Source organism: Phasianus colchicus, unplaced genomic scaffold, assembly GCF_987193195.1.
Source record: "Phasianus colchicus unplaced genomic scaffold, bPhaCol1.hap1.1 HAP1_SCAFFOLD_89, whole genome shotgun sequence".
NCBI lineage: Eukaryota > Metazoa > Chordata > Aves > Galliformes > Phasianidae > Phasianus > Phasianus colchicus.
This window is the reverse complement of record NW_028325260.1, coordinates 162,501-174,298: the sequence shown is the minus strand read 5'-3', so window position 1 is coordinate 174,298 and position 11,798 is coordinate 162,501. Positions and strand designations below refer to the sequence as shown.

The window sequence follows — 11,798 nt, the reverse complement described above, 5'->3', positions numbered from 1 at the left end:
ACATTCGAATGGGTCGTCGCCGCCACGGGGGCGTGCGATCGGCTCGAGGTTATCTAGAGTCACCAAAGCCGCCGGGCGAGCCCGGGTTGGTTTTGGTCTGATAAATGCACGCGTCCCCGGAGGTCGGCGCTCGTCGGCATGTATTAGCTCTAGAATTACCACAGTTATCCAAGTAACGGGAGGGGAGCGACCAAAGGAACCATAACTGATTTAATGAGCCATTCGCAGTTTCACTGTACCGCCCGTGTGTACTTAGACATGCATGGCTTAATCTTTGAGACAAGCATATGCTACTGGCAGGATCAACCAGGTAGCCGCGCCGCGGGGCGCCGCCCGGCGAGCCCGGCCCGCCGCCGACCGCTCTTTCTCCCTCTCTCTCTCTCGCCTCACCTCGGGCAGACTTCCCGGGTCGGCGGCGGCGGCCGCCGGGGCGAACGATCGCCGCTCGGCGGGGCGGGCGGCTCTCCGCGGAGAGGCGCGCCCGGTCCCCGGGGCGGCCCCGCCGGCCTCCCCCGCGCGGGGAAGGAGCGGGGGCCGCTGCGCAGCTGCTTTCGGCGGCGCGCTCCGGGCTCCCCCCGCGGGAGCCGGAGGCGCGCGCGGCGCACGGCCGGGGCTGACCCGCCCTCCGGGGCCGGCGGACGAGCGGGCGGGGTAAGACGAGACCCCGCCGCGGAAGGCGGACGTGCTAGAGGAGAACGCGACCTCGAGGCGGGCGCGGCCCCCCGCTCGGGGACCCTCTCCAGGGGCGGCACGCTCCGCAGCGGGCGGGGATGCGGCAGGAAAACCGACGCGGGCTGCGGCGGCCCGAAAGCGGGGGGGAAGCCGGCGGACGCCCCCGGCCCCCACGCCCCGGCGGCTCCGGAGCGGGACGCGCCGCGCTGCTCCGGGCTCGCCCGCTCGGGCGGGCGCAGCCCCCCATCTCTCTCTCTCTGGCTCCATTTGTCCACGGTTTTCCTCGGTTGCCACCCCGCCGGCTAGCTGCTCGCGGCCGGCACCCGCCGGGCCCCGAACCGAGGCCGGCGCCGGCGCCTCGCTCAACGAACTCGGTACGCCTGCGGCTCGCGGGGCCGCTCGGCTGTCACACGGCTGGATTCGGTCGGGCGAGCCCTTGCTCCGGCACCGAGCGAACGGACGGACGAGCCCGCTCTCGGCCCGGGCGGGCGCCTCACCTCGCCTACGGCGGGAAGCGAACCGGAGAGGAGGCCGCCCGTGCCTGAACACCGGACGCCGCCGCGGCTTCCCCGGGACGGGGAGCGTGGAAGCGCCGGCCCGCCGGGGGCCCTCTCCGACGCGACCCGAATGGCCTCATCGATCGACAAGAAGACGGGTAGGGGGAAGGAAGGAAGGAAGGGAGGAGAAGATGCGAGCCCTTCTCCAGGACGCGGCGGAAAGACCGCGCGCGCACGTGCAGGCGGGTGTGCGTGGGCAACGTCTGCCGAGAGGTGCTCGCCCGTGCCTGAACACCGGCCCGCCCCACGCCACCCCGAGCGAGGCGGGGAGCGGGATAGGACCGGCCCGCCGGGAAGCCTCTCCGACGCGCCCGAGGAGCGCCTCTCGTGTTCGGCCGGGGCTCCCGCGTGCAGGTGAGGATGCGGTGCGGAACGAGAACGAGGCGCCGCCGCCACGACCATCGGGTCCCGCCTTCCACCCTCGCGGCGGGACCCACCGGGGACGCCCCCGGCCCTTCTGCCTTCGAGTGCCGGCTGACCGGACCGTGCCCTTCTCCGCGCTCGCTTTTTCTCTCGCCTTCTCCGCTTCGCGCCAGCGAGCGCGGCAGCCGGCTTCCCCCGTTCGTTCGATTGTTCTCTCTCGCCTTCTCGGGTTCGCCCTGGGCGGCGCGGGAGCCGGCTATTTCACCCGCACAGCTCTCTCTCGCCTTGCCCGGCTTTTTTTCGCCGCTCGCCCGGGAGACCGCCTTAACCCACCGCCGAACGGCGGGACGGGGCGCGACGGACAAACCGAAGCGACCGGATCGACCACACGAACCGACGCCCCAGAGAGCCGCCGCCACCGCCGACCGCCGCCGAAACCCATCTGGCCGGCCGGTCAACCCAGCTCGCGAGCGCCCGCTCACCACCGATCTCCGGAGCAGAGTCCGCACTCTCTCCTACCGACGAAAAGTAAAGGCATCCGAAAAGAAAGCTCCACGGACGACGACGCCGACTACCGGCAAAGGCTCCGAATGCAGCCGACCTTTACCTCGACATAACTGGAGGCAGAGAATTAGAGCGACGCCTCTGGCCGCACCGTAGCAGCAGCGCCCCCCCCCACACACAAAAGACGCCAACAGCCGCCGGAGCCGGGTAGACGTGGCCGCCGCTGCCGGAACGGCGCCGCAGCGACCCCTGGGCGGATGCGCCGCGCCTGGCAGACGGGCGGAGCCGGGTAGACGTGGCCGCCGCTGCCGGAACGGCGCCGCAGCGACCCCAGGCCGGTTGAGCCGCGCCATGCAGCCGCGCGGAGCCGGGTAGACGTGGCCGCCGATGCCGGAACGGCGCCGCAGCGACCCCAGGCCGGCTACGCCGCGCCATGCAGCCTCGCGGAGCCGGGTAGACGTGGCCGCGGCTGCCGGGCCGCCGCCGCAGCGACCCCAGGCCGGTTGAGCCGCGCCATGCAGCCGCGCGGAGCCGGGTAGACTTGTCCGCCGATGCCGGAACTGCGCCCCAGCGACCCCAGGACGGCTGCAGTCGCGAAATGCAGCTTCGCGGAGCCGGGTAGACGTGGCCGCCGCTGCCGGGACGGCTCCGCAGCGACGCCGGGCCCGCTGCGCCGCACAAGGCAGCCGCGCGGAGTCGGGCTGACGTGGCCGCGGCTGCCGGGCCGGCGCCGCAGCGACCCCAGGCCGTCTGCGGGAGGCCAGGCAGCCTCCCGGAGCCGGGTAGACGTGGCCGCCGCTGCCGGGACGGCTCCGTAGCGACCTCTGGCCCGCTGCGGGAGACCAGGCAGCCGCGCGGAGCCGGGTAGACGTGGCCGCCTCTGCCGGGCCGGCGCCGCAGCGACCCCAGGCCGGCCACGCCTCGCCATGCAGCCTCGCGGAGCCGGGTAGACGTGGCCACCGCTGCCGGGGCGGCGCCGCAGCGACACCTGGGCGGCTGCGCCGCGCCAGGCAGCCGCGCGGAGCCGGGTAGACGTGGCCGCCTCTGCCGGGACGGCTCCGTAGCGACCTCTGGACCGCTGCGGGAGACCAGGCAGCCGCGCGGAGCCGGGTAGACGTGGCCGCCTCTGCCGGGCCGGCGCCGCAGCGACCCCAGGCCGGCCACGCCTCGCCATGCAGCCTCGCGGAGCCGGGTAGACGTGGCCGCCGCTGCCGGGCCGGCTCCGCAGCGACCTCTGCCCGCTGCGGGAGACCAAGGAAACCGCGCGGAGCCGGGTAGACGTGGCCGCTGCTGCCGGGCCGCCGCCGCAGCGACCCCTGGGCGGCTGCGCCGCGCCAGGCAGCAGCGCGGAGCCCGGTAGACGTGGCCGCCGATGCCGGAACGGCGCCGCAGCGACCCCAGGCCGGTTGAGCCGCGCCAGGCAGCCTCGCGGAGCCGGGTAGACGTGGCCGCCGATGCCGGAACGGCGCCGCAGCGACCCCAGGCCGGTTGAGCCGCGCCATGCAGCCGCGCGGAGCCGGGTAGACGTGGCCGCCGATGCCGGAACGGCGCCGCAGCGACCCCAGGCCGGTTGAGCCGCGCCATGCAGCCGCGCGGAGCCGGGTAGACTTGTCCGCCGATGCCGGAACTGCGCCCCAGCGACCCCAGGACGGCTGCAGTCGCGAAATGCAGCTTCGCGGAGCCGGGTAGACGTGGCCGCCGATGCCGGGACGGCTCCGCAGCGACGCCGGGCCCGCTGCGCCGCACAAGGCAGCCGCGCGGAGTCGGGCTGACGTGGCCGCGGCTGCCGGGCCGGCGCCGCAGCGACCCCAGGCCGTCTGCGGGAGGCCAGGCAGCCTCCCGGAGCCGGGTAGACGTGGCCGCCGCTGCCGGGACGGCTCCGTAGCGACCTCTGGCCCGCTGCGGGAGACCAGGCAGCCGCGCGGAGCCGGGTAGACGTGGCCGCCTCTGCCGGGCCGGCGCCGCAGCGACCCCAGGCCGGCCACGCCTCGCCATGCAGCCTCGCGGAGCCGGGTAGACGTGGCCACCGCTGCCGGGGCGGCGCCGCAGCGACACCTGGGCGGCTGCGCCGCGCCAGGCAGCCGCGCGGAGCCGGGTAGACGTGGCCGCCTCTGCCGGGACGGCTCCGTAGCGACCTCTGGACCGCTGCGGGAGACCAGGCAGCCGCGCGGAGCCGGGTAGACGTGGCCGCCTCTGCCGGGCCGGCGCCGCAGCGACCCCAGGCCGGCCACGCCTCGCCATGCAGCCTCGCGGAGCCGGGTAGACGTGGCCGCCGCTGCCGGGCCGGCTCCGCAGCGACCTCTGCCCGCTGCGGGAGACCAAGGAAACCGCGCGGAGCCGGGTAGACGTGGCCGCTGCTGCCGGGCCGCCGCCGCAGCGACCCCTGGGCGGCTGCGCCGCGCCAGGCAGCAGCGCGGAGCCCGGTAGACGTGGCCGCCGATGCCGGAACGGCGCCGCAGCGACCCCAGGCCGGTTGAGCCGCGCCAGGCAGCCTCGCGGAGCCGGGTAGACGTGGCCGCCGATGCCGGAACGGCGCCGCAGCGACCCCAGGCCGGTTGAGCCGCGCCATGCAGCCGCGCGGAGCCGGGTAGACGTGGCCGCCGATGCCGGAACGGCGCCGCAGCGACCCCAGGCCGGCTACGCCGCGCCATGCAGCCTCGCGGAGCCGGCTAGACGTGGCCGCCGCTGCCGGGCCGGCGCCGCAGCGACCCCAGGCCGGTTGAGCCGCGCCAGGCAGCCGCGCGGAGCCGGGTAGACTCGTCCGCCGGTGCCGGAACGGCGCCTCAGCGACCCCAGGACGGCTGCAGTCGCGCCATGCAGCTTCGCGGAGTCGGGCTGACGTGGCCGCCGCCGCCGGGCCGCCGCCGCAGCGACCCCAGGCCGTCTGCGTGAGGCCAGGCAGCCTCGCGGAGCCGGGTAGACGTGGCCGCCGCTGCCGGAACGGCGCCGCAGCGACCCCTGGGCGGCTGCGCCGCGCCAGGCAGCCGCGCGGAGCCGGGTAGACGTGGCCGCCGATGCCGGAACGGCGCCGCAGCGACCCCAGGCCGGCTACGCCGCGCCATGCAGCCTCGCGGAGCCGGGTAGACGTGGCCGCCGCTGCCGGGCCGGCGCCGCAGCGACCCCAGGCCGGTTGAGCCGCGCCATGCAGCCGCGCGGAGCCGGGTTAGACTCGTCCGCCGATGCCGGAACTGCGCCGCAGCGACCCCAGGACGGCTGCAGTCGCGCAATGAAGCTTCGCGGAGCCGGGTAGACGTGGCCGCCGCTGCCGGGACGGCTCCGCGGCGAAGCCGGGCCGGCTGCGCCGCACAAGGCAGCCGCGCGGAGTCGGGCTGACGTGGCCGCGACTACCGGGCCGCCGCTGCGACCCCAGGCCGTCTGCGGGAGGCCAGGCAGCCTCCCGGAGCCGGGTAGACGTGGCCGCCGATGCCGGAACGGCGCCGCAGCGACCCCTGGGCGGCTGCGCCGCGCCAGGCAGCAGTGCGGAGCCGGGTAGACGTGGCCGCCTCTGCCGGGCCGGCGCCGCAGCGACCCCAGGCCGGCCACGCCTCGCCATGCAGCCTCGCGGAGCCGGGTAGACGTGGCCGCCGCTGCCGGGCCGGCTCCGCAGCGACCTCTGCCCGCTGCGGGAGACCAAGGAAACCGCGCGGAGCCGGGTAGACGTGGCCGCTGCTGCCGGGCCGCCGCCGCAGCGACCCCTGGGCGGCTGCGCCGCGCCAGGCAGCAGCGCGGAGCCCGGTAGACGTGGCCGCCGATGCCGGAACGGCGCCGCAGCGACCCCAGGCCGGTTGAGCCGCGCCAGGCAGCCTCGCGGAGCCGGGTAGACGTGGCCGCCGATGCCGGAACGGCGCCGCAGCGACCCCAGGCCGGTTGAGCCGCGCCATGCAGCCGCGCGGAGCCGGGTAGACGTGGCCGCCGATGCCGGAACGGCGCCGCAGCGACCCCAGGCCGGCTACGCCGCGCCATGCAGCCTCGCGGAGCCGGCTAGACGTGGCCGCCGCTGCCGGGCCGGCGCCGCAGCGACCCCAGGCCGGTTGAGCCGCGCCAGGCAGCCGCGCGGAGCCGGGTAGACTCGTCCGCCGGTGCCGGAACGGCGCCTCAGCGACCCCAGGACGGCTGCAGTCGCGCCATGCAGCTTCGCGGAGTCGGGCTGACGTGGCCGCCGCCGCCGGGCCGCCGCCGCAGCGACCCCAGGCCGTCTGCGTGAGGCCAGGCAGCCTCGCGGAGCCGGGTAGACGTGGCCGCCGCTGCCGGAACGGCGCCGCAGCGACCCCTGGGCGGCTGCGCCGCGCCAGGCAGCCGCGCGGAGCCGGGTAGACGTGGCCGCCGATGCCGGAACGGCGCCGCAGCGACCCCAGGCCGGCTACGCCGCGCCATGCAGCCTCGCGGAGCCGGGTAGACGTGGCCGCCGCTGCCGGGCCGGCGCCGCAGCGACCCCAGGCCGGTTGAGCCGCGCCATGCAGCCGCGCGGAGCCGGGTTAGACTCGTCCGCCGATGCCGGAACTGCGCCGCAGCGACCCCAGGACGGCTGCAGTCGCGCAATGAAGCTTCGCGGAGCCGGGTAGACGTGGCCGCCGCTGCCGGGACGGCTCCGCGGCGAAGCCGGGCCGGCTGCGCCGCACAAGGCAGCCGCGCGGAGTCGGGCTGACGTGGCCGCGACTACCGGGCCGCCGCTGCGACCCCAGGCCGTCTGCGGGAGGCCAGGCAGCCTCCCGGAGCCGGGTAGACGTGGCCGCCGATGCCGGAACGGCGCCGCAGCGACCCCTGGGCGGCTGCGCCGCGCCAGGCAGCAGTGCGGAGCCGGGTAGACGTGGCCGCCGATGCCGGAACGGCGCCGCAGCGACCCCAGGCCGGCTACGCCTCGCCATGCAACCTCGCGGAGCCGGGTAGACGTGGCCGCCGCTGCCGGGCCGGCTCCGCAGCGACCTCTGCCCGCTGCGGGAGACCAAGGAAACCGCGCGGAGCCGGGTAGACGTGGCCGCCGCTGCCGAAACGGCGCCGCAGCGACCCCTGGGCGGCTGCGCGGCGCCTGCCAGCCGGGCGGAGCCGGGTAGACATGGCCGCCGCTGCCGAAACGGCGCAGCAGCGACCCCAGGCTGGTTGAGCCGCGCCATGCAGCCTCGCGGAGCCGGGTAGACGTGGCCGCTGCTGCCGGGCCGCCGCCGCAGCGACCCCTGGGCGGCTGCGCCGCGCCAGGCAGCAGCGCGGAGCCGGGTAGACGTGGCCGCCGATGCCGGAACGGCGCCGCAGCGACCCCAGGCCGGCTACGCCGCACCATGCAGCCTCGCGGAGCCGGGTAGACGTGGCCGCCGCTGCCGGGCAGGCGCCGCAGCGACCCCAGGCCGGTTGAGCCGCGCCAGGCAGCCGCGCGGAGCCGGGTAGACGTGGCCGCCGCGGCCGGGCCGGCTCCGCAGCGACCTCTGGCCCGCTGCGGGAGACCAGGCAACCGCGCGGAGACGGGCTGATGTGGCCGCCGCCGCCGGGCCGGCGCCGCAGCGACCTCCGGCCGTCCGTTTTTGCCGACCTCTCCTTGCCGCTGCGGACCGGCCGAGCCGCGCCGAGCCGTATAGACCGCGCGCAGTCCGGCCGCCGCCGCGGCAGCGACCGGGTTGTTCGGCGCTCGCCTGGGCCTTGCCGTCTTTCCGTCGTACCCGAGCCGCCGCCGCCGCCGCCTCCGCCTCGGTTCGACCGAGTCGGTCGCTCCCGGGCCGGCCCGTTCCTGGCGTACTCGGGCTCCGCGTGTCGGCGGCTGGCGCGGCCGGCCGCCCCCGCTCTGAGGGGCGTCCGGCCGCGTTCGGCGCGGTTCGGTGCGGGGTCCGCATTGCGGCCGCCGCGGCTCGGGGTCCGGCGGAGGCCCCTTCTCGTTCGTCTCGCGTGCGTTTGTTTGTCTGTCCGTTCGTTTGTTTATTTTACCGGCGCGTGTTTGCGTGCGCGTTCGCTCGTTTGACACTTTTCGTTTGATTCCCTTTTCGCTCGGTGGCCCGGTAGCTCTTCGCGCCGGGTGTTCGGAGTCGGGTATTTCTAACCCGATCCGCCCGCGGCTTGCGGGGTGGGGGTGGTGATGGTGTGTGTTTGTGTTTTGGGCGGGGAGGGCGCTTTTCCCGCTCGCCGCTATGTGCCCCGCTTCCCCCCCCCACTCCCCCCCCCGCCCCCCCCGCCCCACTCCCCCTCTGCGGAAGCGCGCAGGCGCCGGCGGGTCCCCGCCCGCGCGTAGCGGGGCGGGCGGGAAACGTCCGGCGGGCTCGCGACGGGATCGGCCGCTCGTGTCAGCGCGGGGAGGAAAAGAAATGGCGGGAAGACGGCGGCAGAGGTAGGCCGGCGGGGAACGGCCTCGTCCGTCCCGGGGGTGGGTGTGTGCGTTCGTCTGGGATTCGTTCCTTCGACTCATCCGGACGCCGGGCTCGCCCTGAGCCCCTCTCCCGGGCGGCGGGCGTGCCCGTTCCCTCACCCACCCACCCCGGCCCGGCCACCCCCCCCCCCCCCCCTTTCCCCCCAGAGAAAAAAAAGAAAAAATAGAAAGAAACGGAAAGAAAGCGCGTGGCGGGCTGGGGGTGGGTCCTCGGCCGGTTTCGGGGGGGGGGGGGGGGGGGCGGGAGTTTGCGGGGACCGGTCGAAGCCATCGGGCCTGGCCCGCCGGAGGGAAGCGAGAGAGAAAAATTAAAAAAAAAAAAAAAAAAAGGAGGGTGGCGTTGGGGGGGGGGGGGGGGGGACCGAGGAGTGGGAGGGGGAGGAGGAGGGCGGAGTGGGAGGTGGTGGTGGTGGTGGGTAGGGGGGTGTGGGGGGGTGCGGGTGAGGTAGGGAGCTTAAAAAAGTAAAAAATGAAATTAAAAAGAAAAAAAAAAAAGGAGGCGGGAACGGCGAACAAACCCGGTCCGATCGGGCAGGGTGGGAGTCGGGTGGGTGGAGGGGGACGGGCACGGGCAGCGGCAAAAGAAAGGAAAGGCGGGAAGAAGAAATAACGGAAAACCCAAATCCCGCAGCTCTCTCGGCCAACGTCCCCCAAGAAGAAGGAAGGAAGGAACGGACGACCACCGAGCAAACGAGCGCTCGCACGGACGTCGGACGGACGTCTTCGAGAAGAAAGTAAGAGGGGCCGGGGGGCCGGGGGAGGGGACTAGGGTGGGAAAGAAAAGAGAGAAAGAAAGAAAGAGAGGGGGGGGGGGGGGGGGGGGGGGGCGGGGGGGGGGCGGGAGAAAGAGAGAAAGAGAGAGAGAAAGAAGAATACGTCTACAGGTGCTGCAGAAAAGCGGGCCAGTCGGGCGGGGCACGTCCGGGAGAGGGCGGGTTAGGGCTAGGGTTAGGGTAGGCGGGCGAGGTTAGGGTAAGGGTCAGGTTTAGGCTTTGCGCGCTGGGAAGTTCAGGTGGCCGGCCGCGAGATCTACCCGTAAGCCCGTCGCGACCCCCTTCTTCCCAACGGAAGGGCGCGCCGGGCCGGGCCGGGCCTACTCAAACGCACGCGCGCGGGAGCGGGCGAGCGAGCAAGCGAGCAAGCAAGCAAATGGACGGGGAGACAGGCAGACTGATGGGTAGATAGATAAATATATGAATTAAGCCAATAACTAAAGAAAGAAACGGAAAAAAGTTCAAAAAAAATCAGAAAAACATACAAAAATTAAGAAGCTTCTGAAAAATCGAAAACAGAAAAGCAGGAACACGGAGGGGGAAAAAAAGAAAAGAAAAAGAAAAGAAAAAGAAAAAGAAAAAGAAAAAGAAAAAGAAAGAAAGAAAGAAAGAAAGAAAGAAAGAAAGAAAGAAAGAAAGAAAGAAAGAAAGAAAGAAAGAAAGAAAGAAAGAAAGAAAGAAAGAAAGAAAGAAAAAGGTGGAGGGGGGGGGGGGGCTCAGGCGGGCAGCCGCCAGCAAGCACGCAAGCGAAAAGGTACGTAGGAAAATATTTTAATGGAATGAATAAATAAGGAGGAAAATTAAAAAAGAAAAAAAAAAAGAACTAAAAAAAAAGTTAGAAAAAGAGAAGCTGAAACGTTTGAAGCTAAACAAGACAACATAAAAACACAGGAAAAAATTAAATTAAAATTAAAAAAAAAAAAAATCACGCACGCACGGGCGAGCGAGCGAGCGAGCGAGCGAGCGAGCCAAGCAATAAATAAACAAACAAATGGAAAAATATTGGGGGGGAATCGGAGAAACATCATATATAAATGGAAAAGTTTTAAAAAAGCTGAAAACGGCAGAAGTCTAAACGGAAAGAACCATAGGTAAAGAAAAATCACGTTGAGGCGAGTCCGGGCGGTGGGGGCCGAGGGGTGTTGGGTGGGGGGGGGGGGGGGGGGGACGACGGGGCACGGGACGGACGTTAAGAGGGGGGGGGGGGGGGGGGGGGGGGGAATGCAGCGGCGGCTGTGGCGGCATACCGCCACCCCGTCACGAGCGCCCGCGCCTCGGCGTGGGCCCGCCATCCCGAGCCGGGCCTACAAATAGGAAAACAAAAGATAAAATGAAATGAAAAGATCAGAACAACGAGGAAAGTCAAGGAACATTTAAAAAGGAAAAAAAAAAACGAAATTAAAAATCGCATCTGCCTGGGAGAGGGAGGGTCAGGGGTCAAGGCTGGGGCCGGGGGCGGGGGGAGGGGGGGGGGTGCGTGTGCAGGGCGGGCGGGGGCAAGGAAGGCCTCAGGCGCCGGCCGCCGGCTCTACCCGCATCCCCGTCGCGACCTCCCGCGCCTGGCGAGGGCCTGCCGGGCCGGGCCGGGCCGGGCCTACGCACGCGAGAGAGAGAGAGAGAGAGAGAGAGAGAGAGAGAGCCGACAAATCAATAAACAGAGAAATAAACAACTAGACAGAGGTTCAAAAAGCATTGGGAAAACGTACGGAAATTGAGAAGCTTAAAAGGAAACGGAAGAAGGAAAAAGCGCGGAAATAAAAACATTAGAATAAACAAACAAACAAAAAAATAATGCGAGGCGAGTCCCGGAGTGGGGGGGTAGGCTTAAGCTTGCGGGGGGTGGCAGGGGGGGCTGGGGTTGGGCGGGGGTGGGGGGGTTGCGGGAGGAGGAGGAGGAGGAGGCGGCTGTGTCGGCCTACCCGCAACCCCGTCGCGACCACCCCGCGCCTGGAAAGCCCCGCCGGGCCGGGCCTACGCCCGCAAGCGAGGAAGCAAACAAACGAGCGAGCGAGCGAGCAAGCAGACAGGTACGTAGAAAAATATTTTTGATATTTTGAACGATGAGATGGGAAAGCTAAAAGAAATAAACATAAAAAAAGATTTCAAAAAATAGAAAAACAGAAGCTGAAACGTTCGAAGTTAAACGAGACGGAACAGAAGATAGAAAAGAAAGAAAGAAAACATAAAAACAAAGGAAAAAAATAAAAATGAAAAACGCAGCAAAAAAAAAGTAAAAATCACGCGCGCACGCTCGCTCGCACGCACGCACACGCGAGCCCACCAATAAATAAAGAAATGGAAAAATTTAAAAAAAATAAAAATAAAAATAAAAAAACTGGAAAACCATACGTAAATGGAGAAGTTTGTAAAAAGCTGAACAAAGCAAAAAAAAAAAAAGGTAGGTAAAGATAAATCGTGCGAGGCGAGTCCGGGGCGGGGGGTGGGGGGGGGAGAGGGGGAGGAGGAGGAGGAGGAGGGGGAGGCGGCTGTGCCGGCATACCGCGACCCCCTCACGAGCACCCGCGCCTCGGCGTGGGCCCGCCATCCCAAGCCGGGCCTACGCACGCACGCACGCAAGCAGGC

At 69.9% G+C, this 11,798-nt stretch overlaps 1 pseudogene; it reads left to right on the top strand.

Moving 5' to 3' along the window:
- Positions 1 to 24: 24 nt before the first annotated feature.
- LOC149911581 (uncharacterized) lies at positions 25 to 1,635 on the top strand (annotated as a pseudogene).
- The last annotated feature ends 10,163 nt before the right edge of the window (positions 1,636 to 11,798 follow it).